The sequence below is a fragment of the Penaeus chinensis genome, chromosome 24 (genome assembly GCF_019202785.1).
Source record: "Penaeus chinensis breed Huanghai No. 1 chromosome 24, ASM1920278v2, whole genome shotgun sequence".
NCBI lineage: Eukaryota > Metazoa > Arthropoda > Malacostraca > Decapoda > Penaeidae > Penaeus > Penaeus chinensis.
Window position 1 is genome coordinate 24,194,514 of NC_061842.1, and position 12,500 is coordinate 24,207,013.

At 42.8% G+C, this 12,500-nt stretch overlaps 1 protein-coding gene across 1 annotated transcript in view; it reads left to right on the forward strand.

Annotated features, from left to right (window-relative positions):
- The first annotated feature begins 9,161 nt into the window (after positions 1 to 9,161).
- Positions 9,162 to 12,500, forward strand: part of LOC125038091 (enoyl-[acyl-carrier-protein] reductase, mitochondrial-like) — a 26,225-nt gene continuing 22,886 nt past the window's right edge. Inside the window, exon 1 of the mRNA XM_047631353.1 lies at positions 9,162 to 9,264. The gene's annotated coding sequence lies outside the window, so the exon portion shown is untranslated. The remainder of the gene's footprint in view (positions 9,265 to 12,500) is intronic.

Consider the following 12,500-nt stretch of genomic DNA (forward strand, 5'->3'; position numbering starts at 1 on the left):
TTTTACAAACACACACTCACCGTGGGCACTCGGTGGAAATTGCTTTAGAACATTCAAATACTGACAATCACAAGTTCGGCGGCATCTTTCATAGATAACGTGTGTTTATATCTACCGCAATGCTTCCATCTTTGTGTTCACGGTGTATGGTGTCCATATGTACACCTGCGAGAGAGAATAGTCCTCGCAATGCAGTACACGTTACGCGATTTCGAAGACGACGCAAACAGCCGCATCTTCACCCCGATGGATCATCCACTGAGTCCACACTCGTCCGGCGCAGACCAAATACGTTCCCTCTGACTGCATATTGCGTGTTATTTGCCAGCCGGACTTTCCTCTGTTATAAAATATGCACTCGGCGCTCGTGCCATCCGGGCCATAGCACGAGGCTGCGTTCCTCGAGCCCAGGAGGATTAAAGAGTGGATGTCGCTGCCACTGCTAGGATCTCTTTTTTGGATAAAGGCGTGGATAAGTATTGATTTAGTGTTTGATTAATAGCATAACATGTATTTTAACAAACCATGATGTCTTTTGCAGGAATGGAAGTTTTCGATTAGATTATTAGTACATAATATTTTCATGCTATTCAATATTCTTTCATTCATATCATCATTTGATATAAGTGAATAATAATTTCGTACATTTGTATCAAGATTTAATGCATAAGCTTAACATCGGTTACAGCAAACTTCCATGCATTACAGAAGGCGAGAAGTACATTACAGCAGGTAAATAGCATAAAGGCAGAACATCCCAATACCTCTGACACAGCAATTCTCAACATTTTTTCAAAACAGAACTCCAACACGCAAATATTTTTCCCCTCGCTACAATTTTCGAAACATAAATCCGGCGCGTAAACTTTTTTTTTTTTTTTTTATCATTCCACTTCCGGAGAAAAAAAAAAAAAAAAAAAACAGATTCATGCTGCCCTTAGTTCTTTTCCTAATCTCTTCAAATAACCAGAAGACGGAGAGAGATCGCGCAGCCTTTCATCTTGCATTCTGGAATTCTCATTGTAACATTCTCCTCCCCACATTTCATCGTCATATCATGACTGCAACATTGCAACATACCGGAGGCCGTAGTTCTAGACTGAGAGAAGTGGAAGAGAGGTCCGACGGGGGGGGGGGGGTGAAAGGAGCTTGGGGGGGAGAGGTTAGGGGAGGGGGACAATGGGTGCTGGGGGGGGGGGGGGTAAGACTTATTGGGGTAGGAAGGGGAAGGAGTAATGGGTAAGAGGCGGGGGGGGGGGGGGGGTAGAAGGTGTTCCGGGAAGATGCCAGCGGACGCGGCGAGCGGAAGAGGAGCAAGGAACGAACGGTGGGAGAAAGCAAGTGGCGATGAGGAAGTGAAGTGGCATTTCCTCCGTCGGAAAGAAACATAACCAATATAATACTAAACAAATACCCGACGAAAAGAAAAAAAGAACGGGAAAAAATACCCAACGAACAGGGAAAAATACCCAAACGAACAGGAAAAAATATACCCAATGAACAGGGCAAAAAATACCCAAACGAACAGGGAAAAAAATACCCAAGCGAATAAGAAAAAAAAAACACCCAAACGAATAGGGAAAAAAAACAAACGAACAGGAAAAAATATACCCAATGAACAGGGCAAAAAATACCCAAACGGACAGGAAAAAATACCCAACGAACAGGGCAAAAAATACCCAAACGAACAGGGAAAAAAATACCCAAGCGAATAAGAAAAAAAACACCCAAACGAATAGGGAAAAAAACCCAAGCGAATAAGAAAAAAAACACCCAAGCGAACAGGGAAAAAAACCCAAACGAACAGGAAAAAATATACCCAATGAACAGGGCAAAAAATACCCAAACGGACAGGAAAAAATACCCAACGAACAGGGCAAAAAATACCCAAACGAACAGGGAAAAAAAGTACCCAAGCGAATAAGAAAAAATCCCACCAAAACGAATAGGGGAAAAAAATACCCAAACGAACAGGGGTAAAAAATACCCGACGAAGCAGCCACGGCTCGCGCGCGAATACCTCGACGAATAATGCAAGTCTCTCTCCTTCCCTTTTTTTCCCCTCCGTCAGCATCCGCTAATTATCTCCGCAGACTCCAAGCAGGAAAATGGGCGGCATGTAGGTCTGGCGTTGGCGCTGCTGCGTGGGCGTTGTGCTGAGGCCGCGGGGGAGGGAGGGGAGGGGGGGGAGAGAGGGAATGGTGGAGGGGGGTGGAAGGAGGGAGTGAGGGAGGGAGGGAATGATGGAGGAGGAGGGGAGGGAGGGAAGGGGAGAAGGGGGGAGAGGGAATGGTGGAGGGAGGTGGAAGGAGGGAGAGAGAGGGGGAGGGAGTGAGGGAGGGAGGGAATGGTGGAGGAGGAGGGAGGGAGGGAATGGTGGAGGAGAAGGGAGGAAGGGAAGGGGGGAAGAGGGGAGAGAGGGGATGGTGGAGGGGGGTGGAAGGAGGGAGTGATGGAGGGAGGGAAGGATGGAGGAGGGGAGGGAAGGAAGGGGGGAAGGGGGGAGAGGGAATGGTGGAGGGGAGTGGAAGGAGGGAGAGAGAGGGGGAGGGAGTGAGGTAGGGAGAGGAGGAGGGAGTGTGGGAGGGAGGGAATGGTAGAGGAGGAGGGAGGGAGGGAATGATGAGGAGAAGGGAGGGAGGGAAGGGGGGTGAGAGGGGATGGTGGAGGGGGGTGGAAGGAAGGAGAAAAAGAGGGAGGGAATGATGGAGGAGGAGGGAGGGAGGGAAGGGGCGAAGGGGGGAGAGGGAATGGTGATGGGGGTGGAAGAAAGAAGAGAGAGAGGGAGGGAGAGAGGGAAGGAGGGAATGATGGAGTAGGAGAGAGGGAGGAAAGGAGGGAGAGGGAATAATGGAGGAAGAGGGAGGGAGGGAGGAGGTAATGAAATGGAGACAAGAAGAAGGGAGAAGTGGGAGGGAGGGAGGGAAGAGGGGGAGAGGAAATGAGGGAGGAATGGAGGATATGAAGGAGGGAATGTGGAAGGGAAAAGAGGGAGGGAGGGAGGGAGGAGAGAGAGAAAGAGAGAGAGAGAGAGAGAGAGAGAGAGAGTAAGAGGGAGGAGAGAGAGAGAGAGAGAGAGAGAGAGAGAGAGAGAGAGAGAGAGTAGAGAGGGAGGAGAGAGAGAGAGAGAGAGAGAGGGAGAGGAAAGAGAGAGAGAGAGGGAAGAGAGAGAGAGAGAGAGAGAGAGAGAGAGAGAGTAGAGAGGGAGGAGAGAGAGAGAGAAAGAGAGAGAGAGAGAGAGAGAGAGAGGAAGAGAGAGAGAGAGAGAGAGAGAGGGGGGGGGGTAAGAAAAAGAGAAGGCAAACTGAGATAACTGGAGAGAAAGAAAGCGAGAGAAAAAAAAAGGTAAAATCAAACTCAACAAAACCCTTCTCCCCCCCCCCCCAAAAAAAAAAAAAAAGTAAAAGAAAAAGAAAGAAAAGAAAAGTAAAGAACAAGAAAAAAGAAGAAAATGAATTAAAATTAAAAGACTAAAAATAGAAATAAAAAGGAAAAAAAGAAAAAAATACATACATATATATATATATATATATATATATATATATCACAAAACAAAACATAGACATAAAACTCCACGATAAAAACGTATCTAATGATCGAAACGGAAATAGGACGACCTTTCCGTTCCTGAGCCTCGCCTACTTATCCCTTTAGAAAAGAAAAATTTAAGAAACCCCGGCCGGGGGCCGGGGCGTTCCAAGCTCTGTTTTCCCCCCAGAAAAAAAAAAAAAACTCTCCACTCTCTCTCTCTCTCTCTCTCTCTCTTTCCTTTTTTCTTTCCTTTTTTTTTTTTTTTTTTTTTTTTTTTTTTTTTTTTTTTTTTTTTTTTTTTTTTTTTTTAAAAAAACTTACCTTTCACTCCCTCTCTCTCTATCCTCACTTCTCTCTCTCTCTCTCCACCCCTCTCCTCCTCTCTCTTTTTCTTTTTTTTTTTGTCTTTCCTCTCTCTCCCTCCCCGCTCCTCTCCCTCTTTCTCTCTATCTCCTCTCGCTTCTCATCTCCTCACAACTCCCCTCACCTAATCTCTCCACTCTCCATCCCTCTCCTCTCCTCAACTCCCCAACACTCCCTCTCCTCTACTCCTCACTTCTCTCTCTCCCTCCTCTCACCCGACCTTCATCCACTCTCTCCTCGTCTCCTCTCTCCTCTCTCAACTACACTCACATTTCCTCTCTCCTCTATCCTCACTCCTCTCATTCCCCCTTCTCTCCGCTCTCTCTCTCATTCCCACCTCTCTTCTCTCTCTTCTCTCTCATCCTCTCCTCTTTCCTCTCTCCTCTCTCTCTCTCTCTCTCTCCTCTCTCTCTCACCTCTCTCTGTCTCTCCTCTCCTCTTCCCTCACCTCCTCTTCACTCCTTCTCATCATCTCTCTCTCTCATTCAGTTTCCTCTCTCATCTCCCTCTCTCTACGCTAAACTCCTCTCCCTCTCTTCTCAGATCTTTCTCTTCCTCTCTCTCCTCTCCTCTCACTCTCTCTCTCACTCGATCGTCTCTCCTCTCTCTCTCTCTCTCCTCCTCTCCATCTCGACTCCTCTCTCTCTCTCTCTCTCCCCTCTCTCCCTCCTCTTCCTCTCTCCACTCCTCCTCTCTCCTCTCTCTTCACTTTTCTCTCTCTCCTCACCGTCATCTCAGACCTCTCTCTCTCCCACTCTCTCTCCTCACTATCCTCTCTATCTCCTCTTCTCTCTCTCATCTCTCTCTTCATCTCCTCCTTCCCGTACTCTCTCTCTCTCTCCCCCAACTTCTCCCCTCTCTCTCTTCCCCTCTCTCTCTCTCCCTCCCTCTCACTCGTCTACTCTTCTCTCTCTCTCCCTCTCTCTCTCTCTCAGTCTCTCTCTCTCTCATCTCTCTCTCCCTCCTCCTCATCCCGTCATCTCTCTCCTCCACTCTCCAACTCACTCTCCTCCCCCTCACTCTCTCTCTCTCTCATCCTCACTCCTCTCTCCTCATCTATCCTCTCTCTCCTCTCTCTCTCTCTCTTTCTCTCTCTCTCCTCTCTCTCTCCTCTCTCTCTTCTCTCCTCTCTCTCTCTCTCTCTCTCTCCTAATCTCTCTTCTCTCTCTTTCTCTTCTCTCACTCTCTCTCTCTCTCTCTCTTTCTCTCCTTTTCTCTCTCATGTCTCTCTCTTTTCTCTCTCTCTCCTCCTCCTCTCTCTCCTCTCTCTCTCCTCCCCTCTCTCTCTCTCCTCACTCTCTCATCTCTCTCTCCTCTCTCTCTTCCATCTCTCTCCTCCTCTCCTCTCTCTCTTCCCACCTCCCTCTCTTCTCATCTCTACTCTCTCTCGTCTCATCTCTCTCACTCTCATCTCTCTCTACCATCCTCTCTCTCTCACATCGTCTCCTCTCTCTCTCTCTCTCTCTCTCTCCCTCCCTCTCCCTCTCTCTCTCTCTCTGAAGGGAAAGAAGGAAGGAGGATTGATGATAGGAAGACGGAAAGAGGAGATGGAAAACGATGATAAAAAGAAAAAGGCGAGGTGGGAAATGGTATAGAGACACGCGCAGCGGAAGGAGAATGATGTGAAAGAGGGAAGGAGGAGAACGGATGGCAGATGGGGGAGTGAATGAAGTATGATGATAAAAAGGAAGAAGGAAGGAAGGGAGAGGAAGAGGAGATAGGCAGACAAAGTATGTTTAGGGGACAGATAAATAGAGAAAGAGAGAGAGAGAGAGAGAGAGAGAGAGAGAGAGAGAGATAGAGAGAGAAACAGACATACAGACAGACAAACACAGACAAAGGAAGAAACAGAGACAGACAGATAGACACAGAGACATACAGATACAGATAGACAAATGAAGAAACAGAGACAGACACAGATGGACAAATTAAAAAACAGAGACAGACACATATAGACAAATGAAGAGACAGAGACAGACAATCAGACAAACAGATAGACAGACAAATGAAGACACAGACATACACAGATAGACAAATGAAGAAACGGAGACAGACACAGATAGACAAATGAAGAGACAGAGACAGACAATCAGACAGACAGATAGACAGAGAAATGAAGACACAGGCAGACACAGATAAACAAATGAAGAAACGGAGACAGCCACAGATAGACAAATGAAGAACAGAGACAGACACAATAGACAAATGAAGAGACAGACACAGAAAACAGAGAAAAAACGACAAAAATAGGGAAAAACAGACAAAACACGGAGCAAAATAACAGACACGAAGACGCAGAGAAGGGAGGTGAAGCGGAAGCAAGAACAGAAAAAAATAAAGGAGAAAGAAAGGAAGGAAAACAAAGGACGAGGAAAAGTCAAGAAGGGAAGCGCAAGAGGAGATGAGAGAGAAAAAGGAATAACAGAATGCGAGGTGGGAGGAGGAAATGAAGAAGGAGAGAACAAAGCTTTTTTTAAAAGGGAAAATTCTGGGTTCTTTTTCTTTTTCCCTTTTTGTTTTCTTTTTACAATTCTGCTGATTTCTCTCTCATCTAGTTCTTGCCCTTTCTCTATCTCACACTTTCTTCTCTCTCTCTCCTCTCTCTCTCTCTCTCCTCCTCTCACTTCTTCCCTCCTCTCTCTCATCAACTCTCTCTCATCTCCTCCTCTTCCCTCTCTCTCTCTCTCTATCTCTAACATCTTTTCTTCTTCTATCTAATCTTCCTATCTACCTCTTCTTCTTCACTATCATCCCATCCTTACCCACTCTTTCCCTTTCCCCCTCTTTCCCATCTCCTACCCCTTACGCCTCTCCTCCCCTCTTTCTATCTCTCCCTCTCTACTTTCCTTATCATTTCCCACCCCCGTTCCCACCCCCTCACATGTCCCCTCTCTGCCCCCATCTCCCTTTCCCTCTAAGCCTCTCCTCTTCCATCTCTCTCTCTCCTTCCATAAATTTTCTCTCTCTCTCTCTCCCCCTCCCCCCTCTTTTTCCTCCCCCTTCCCCCCTCCCCTTCTCTTTTTTCCTCTTTTTCCCTTTTTTCCCACCCCCCCCCTGCCTTTCCCCCCCACCATCCCTTAGCCTTCTCCTTTTCCCCACCTTCCCTTTTTCTTCTCCCCATTCCCTTCCCCATCTTCTCTCCCTCTCTCACATCCTTCTCCCCTTTCCCCCTCCTTCCTTCTCCCCTCACTCTCTCGTTTTCCTCTCTCATCCCTCTCCTTCCCTCTCCCCTCCCCCTCTCTCTCTCATTTCTATCTCTTCTTCCCCCCTTCTCTTTCCCCCCTTAATTTTCATCAATTTCTTTCCCAAATTTTTCCCGGGAAGAAAAAACCAAAATGCTTAAACGCAAATGATGCCTGCTCCGTCCACGCAATTGCAAATATACTTGAGTGTGTAGCCCCACCCCCCCCCTCCCCCTCCCCACACCCCTGCTTCGTCCCCTCCCTCTTCCTAAACACCCTCTCTTCTCCTCTCGTTCATTCCTCCTTTTTCTTAGGCCACCCTTCCATTTTCTTTCCCATCGCAACACCTCTTCTCTCCTCTCCCCCCTTCTTTCCCCTATCCAACCTTCTTGTTTTCCCTCCGTCTCTCTTCCTCTTCCCCTCACCCAAATCACCCCCTCTTCCCTTTCCCTTTAAACCTTTCCACGCCAACCCTTTCCCCTCTTTCCAGCTACCTCCTTCCCCACACGCTACCCTCTCCCCCCCCCTCTCTCCTCCTCCCCTTCCCCCACCTCACCACCTCCTTTTCTCTCCTTCCCTCCTCCTCTCCCCCATCCCACCCTCTCCTCCTCTGTCCTTCTCTCCTCTTTCCTTCACCCATCCCACCTTCTCTCCTTCCATTGTCCTGCCACCTCCTCCCCCCACGCGAACCTCTCCCTCTCTCCCCTTACCCCTTCCCCCTACCCCACCATCTCCTCTTTGTCTCCTTCTCTTCCCCTTCTCCTTCTCCTCTCTCCCTTCCCTTCCTCTTGGCGTCTCCCTCTCCCTCCTCATTCAAATTGTTAATGCAAGTTATTGATGCATCTTGCTAGAGTGAGAAAAAATATATCAGAGGAAGGATTTATGAATGGGATTTTTTTTTTTTTTTTTTAGTGGTTTCACGTCGACTTTCAAATGTTTTATGATCTTCGACCGCAATAATTCATTCATATTTATACACATCTATCCAATCAATATGAAAGTTCACTAATAATTTTCCTTGTTGCAAACTTTGATAACATAAATATTCCGAAAATAGCTATAAAGACTGAAAATGAATGATGATTGATGATAATGATGATAATGGTAGTGAAGAGGATAATAATGATAGTGATAATCAAAAATTTAAAAATACCATTGTCATTACTATTATTGTTGCTGTTCTTATCACTGGGATTGTTGTTTTTTATTGTTACTGGCATTATCATTAGTGATAGTAACAGTAGTAGTATAAGTAATAGTATTATCATTATTATCATTATTATTATTATTATTATTATCATTATTATTATCATTATTATTATCATTACCACCATCATTATCATTATCTTTAATATTATCTTTATTATTATCGTCATCATTATTATGATCATTAGCATTATCATTATAATAAGCATCCTCATCATTATCATTATTATCATTTTCATTTTCCTTTTTATTGTAGTAGTAGTAGTAGTATCATTACCATTATTATTATTGTCATTATTACTATTATCATTATTATTATTATTATTATTATTATTATTATTATTATGACTATTATTATTACTATTGTTATTATTGTTGTTATTGTTAATATTATCATTCTTACTATCATTATCATCATTATTGTTATTATTATTATTGTCACAATCACTACTACTATTGTTACTATCATCATTATTATTGTTATGATCATTATCATCATTATTATTGGCAGTAGTATTAGTAGTAGTTTCAGTATTGTCATTATTATCATTATTATTACTAGTATTATCATTATTAGCATCATCATTATCATCATTACTATTACCATTATAATCGTAATTACGTTTACACTATCCATTATTATTAACAAAACAACCTGATTATTATTTATATTATCATATGATATATTATATTGACATGATCATCATTACGGAAAGTAATATATGATTATGAGACTGAAAATTCATAAATAACCTGGTAAATCATTAGGATAACAGTTCAATTTATATTGCAATTACTAGGGATGCATATACCCATTACAAATGAAAATAATTAAACAGCTTTAAACCGAAGACGCGGCCATCGCAGGTACGCGAACACAGGAGCAGACAGACGTGTTTAGTAAACAAACATAAATCAAGTCTTGAGTGTGGACGACAGCATTAGCTAATTTTTCACACCTCACAGCTGCTTTACCGAAATTGTGAGTTATACTTCGCTTTTTAATCACTTTGACAAAATAATTGCAAAATTAAGGTGTATCTTTGAAATTAAGCATAGGTAATTTCGTAATTATGTCATGCCTACTTTTTATGTAGTGAAAATTTGAGTTATTCGGATATTTTTAATCTGTTAAGCACCTTTTACGCCGTATTTAATATACTTAAATTCTGTAATGAAATCGTGAGTTATAGCTTGTTAAATAAGGTCAAAATTGTGAATAACAATCACATCTTAAGCGAAATCAGGAGTTATACATTGATTGAGCCTTTCATTTATGCATAACATGAATTAATATTTCCCAAACGAAGGCGTACGTTAGAATGAAGTAAGGATAGTTTATTCACATTTCATTTGCGTCAGACGATGTAAACCCCATATGGAGTCAGGCTTTGGCAGTTGTAAACTAGGCTACATAACTACCTATGCACTATCACGTTTAGGCAGAGTATCATCATCATCAAATACATACGTACACGTCTTCATCGGTAAATAGATAGGTAGACAGATGAAGAGAGACAAAGACTTGATGTAGATAGATAGGTAGGCAGATAAAGAGAGACAAAGACATAATGTAAATAGATAGGTAGACAGATGAAGAGAGACAAAGACATAATGTAAATAGATAGGTAAACAGATGAAGAAAGACAAAGACATAATGTAAATAGATAGGTGGGCAGATAAAGAGAGACAAAGACTTAATTAACCTCTGTTTCAACATTCTCCCCGCCAATCGAGTCCTAAGCCCGCATCGGAGCAGAAAGAAGCTGTAAGCGTGCGCGTGTTCCTCATCTCGACGCTGCTTGGGATTCTGCTTCTTAAACGCTGAACTTTCTCTCGACTAAGGTACAGAGCGGTCTGGAATTAATGGTAATTAATGACTAAACTAATTATTCGCTTGCCATTTAGGGACATTAGGCTTTGTGAATCTAATTTGCTTGTCTGGATAAGGCGAGTTAAAACAACTTATTTGAGTCTTTGGTGTTGAACCGTGTCTGTATTAAACTTTTCCATGAGTTGCCTATCATTTACTTTCTCATTTTTGTCGGTAATTTCTTTCAGTCAAATTATAGCATTTATATAATGTACCAGATTACGACTATCTTTAATGTAAGATGCAAACAAAAACTGGTTATTGAAAATCTGTGTCTATAAAACTAGTCATGGAAGTAATACCTTTATTGATAAAGCATTATAAAAAGCAATGTAAAAACGAATTGATTGTAGCGTACAGATTTATTTAAATATATATCCCAATTAATCTACTACTCCGAAGAGAAAAAATGTGATGAAAAACGGGGTTTTATTGAATAACATTTTATTATCAAGCTGATAAAGTGTTGCTTACTTGGTGCTCTAATTCTAGCCTCTACGAAAGTTAGATTATTTTAAGTGGATTCGCTGGAAATGTCTACTCTTTTGTTTCCCTTACGATTGTGTGTGTGTGAGAGAGAGAGACGGACAGACAGACAGACCGAGAAAGAGACAGACAGACAAAAGGACAAACCATGAAAGAAAGATTATTTAGGAATAGATGACTGACTAGAAGATTATTCATAAGATCCGGAATTCAATGACAGCAACAGAAATCTTCCTGTAAGTAATCTTTGAAAGGATAAAGCTCCACTCCCTTGATTTTTTCACAAAACATACTTCCACGGCGTTGAATGACACGACAATTTGAGTTATTAGTTACGTTTCCTTTCGGATTTATACAGTATTATAAACTTTTTTTTTTTTTGGAGGGGGTATATACAGTTAGATGATGATATGCGTATAGATACAGATAGGTGAGAGGGGAAACTGGAAACCCTAAACGATCTCTTATACGAAAATAAAAGTGACTGAGAATTTTTTCAGACTTCATATATTATCATTATTATTATTAATATTATTGTTTTTATCGTTATCATTATCATTATTATCACTATCTTTGGTCATTACACCTCACTGTTACGGTATCATATCAAATATACACCATTATTTATTTTATAACCCTAAACTATTACGTCGTGGCATCCATCGACAGTTGTAGGCTGCAGTAGAGGTCGCGGTTCTTGACGTAAAGTTCGTGGCTCTGCTGTATAAGATATTCAATAGTACTTTAGAAAGATCTCTACGTGGGGGCTGCGCTTGGAAGAGCTGTGTATATATTTGGGGACTTTCGTGTATATTTTGGAGAATAAACTCTCTCTCTCTCTGTCTCTCTCTTTCTCTCTCCGTCTCTCCCTTCCTCCCTCCTCCCTTACTCCCTCTTCTTTTTGCTTCATCTTTCTTCTCCCTCTAGTCTATCTCTCCTTCTCAGACATACAGATTGGCAGGCAGACTGCCGACAGATAGACTAACAAAAATGGTTACATGATCATACATAAAAAGCCGCATGGATGATTGCAACCATACGAGCAACAGGTATATAACGATATATAAATATTCCGATAAAATTAAGGTAAATAGTAACTATAACTTCACCAATTCGGTTATGTACTCTTTTCCCTTTAAAAAAATGGAAGACAAAATAGTATACATATTGCCAGGTGTACGTACATGTCTCCAATGCATATGCAACATACCAAGGCGCTCACACTTTGAGGTCATGGAGCGGGGCGGATGCACTGCATGCAAGGCAGATAGATGTGAGTTTTATAAGTCCTTGTGCATATTCCTTCTCTTAGTCTTTGTCATTTGCTCCTGATTGTACTATTTAACTTTTCTTTTTCCCTCTCTCATTCTCTCTCTTTCCCCTCTCTCTCTCTCTCTCTCCTCTCATCTCTCCCTCTCTCTCTTTTTTTTCCCCCCCCCCTCATCTCTCTCCCCTCTCTCTCTCTCGCTCTCCCCTCTGTCCCCTGTCTCTCTCTCTCTATCTGTCTCTCTCTGTCTGTCTCTTTCTCTGTCTGTCTCTCCTCTCTGTCTGTCTCTCTCGCTTTGTCCTCTCTCTCTCTCTTTGTGTCTCTCTCTTGTGTCTCTCTCCTCTATGTGTCTCTCTCTCTCTATGTCTCTCTCTCTCTCTCTCTCTCTTCTCTCTCATCTCTCTCTCACTCTTTCTCTCCCTCTCTCATCTTCACCTCTCGTCTCTCTCTCTCTCTCTCTCTCTCTCTCCCCTCCTCCCATCTCTCTTCTTCTTTCTCTCTCTCCCCTTTTCTCTTCTCTCTTCTCTCTCATCTCTCTCTCTCTCTCCTCTCTCTTCTCTCTCTCTCTCTCCTCTCCCTTTCTCTTTTCCCT